At 40.3% G+C, this 858-nt stretch overlaps 1 protein-coding gene across 2 annotated transcripts in view; it reads left to right on the top strand.

Moving 5' to 3' along the window:
* The window catches only part of LOC106882916 (regulator of G-protein signaling 12), a 106,072-nt gene that overhangs the window by 25,047 nt on the left and 80,167 nt on the right, over window positions 1-858 (top strand). The gene's annotated exons all lie outside the window — the stretch shown is intronic.

Here is an 858-nt window from a genome sequence, read left to right as displayed (position 1 = left end):
ATATATATATATATATATATATAAAATGAAGACTATCTTTAAAGCTGTATGTATGTGATCCACAAGCAATGCGTGCTGCCATTGCTAGAATGGTCGCTCTGGAAGTAGAGAAAAATAACAAAATGATGGGAAAAGATAGATATACACACACATCCACATACACACATACAAGCGCATATACACACATGTACACAAATGCTTACGACATACACAAACATAAGCACATGCTCACACACAAACGCACATGCACGTACATACACATACAAACGCACACCTATACACACACGCGCATACACACATGCATCCCCCCACACACACATCTATCTCTTCCTGTGATTCTCTTTTCTCCTCCTCCTCTTCCTTCTCAGCTCCCCTCCATCTCCTCTTCCTCTAGTTTTTCTCTTTGTTTTCTCTCCGCTCCTTTTTAATCTTCGAACACAACCCCTCCCCTTCCCTTATTTCCACCCTCCCCCCACTCTTAATCTATTTCTCATTTCCTCTTTTTTCTCTCTCTCTCTCTCTCGTCTCCATCCTATCTTGCCTCCCCTTCTGCCCCTCACTCACTACTTTTCTTTCCCTCATCCCATCTCTTCTATCTTTCTTCCTCACTAAACCTCCCCTCTCACTCCTGTCCCCCTATATATAACTTCCTCCTCCTTCGCCCCCTTTACACTTTAATCTCCCCCTCTCTCTTAAGAACCTCTTTCCATCCCCCTTCTATAACTTTCTCCTCTCTCTATTCCCTCAGTTTCTCATTTGTACAACACCTTCTTTTTCCTTAACTTCCCCTTCCTTCTTCTATACATACGTATGTTTATATATATATATATATATATATATATATATATATATATATAT

Source organism: Octopus bimaculoides, chromosome 14 (genome assembly GCF_001194135.2).
Source record: "Octopus bimaculoides isolate UCB-OBI-ISO-001 chromosome 14, ASM119413v2, whole genome shotgun sequence".
Classification (NCBI taxonomy): Eukaryota; Metazoa; Mollusca; class Cephalopoda; order Octopoda; family Octopodidae; genus Octopus; species Octopus bimaculoides.
Note: the sequence above shows the minus strand (reverse complement) of the source record. Positions and strands in the feature narration are given on the sequence as shown.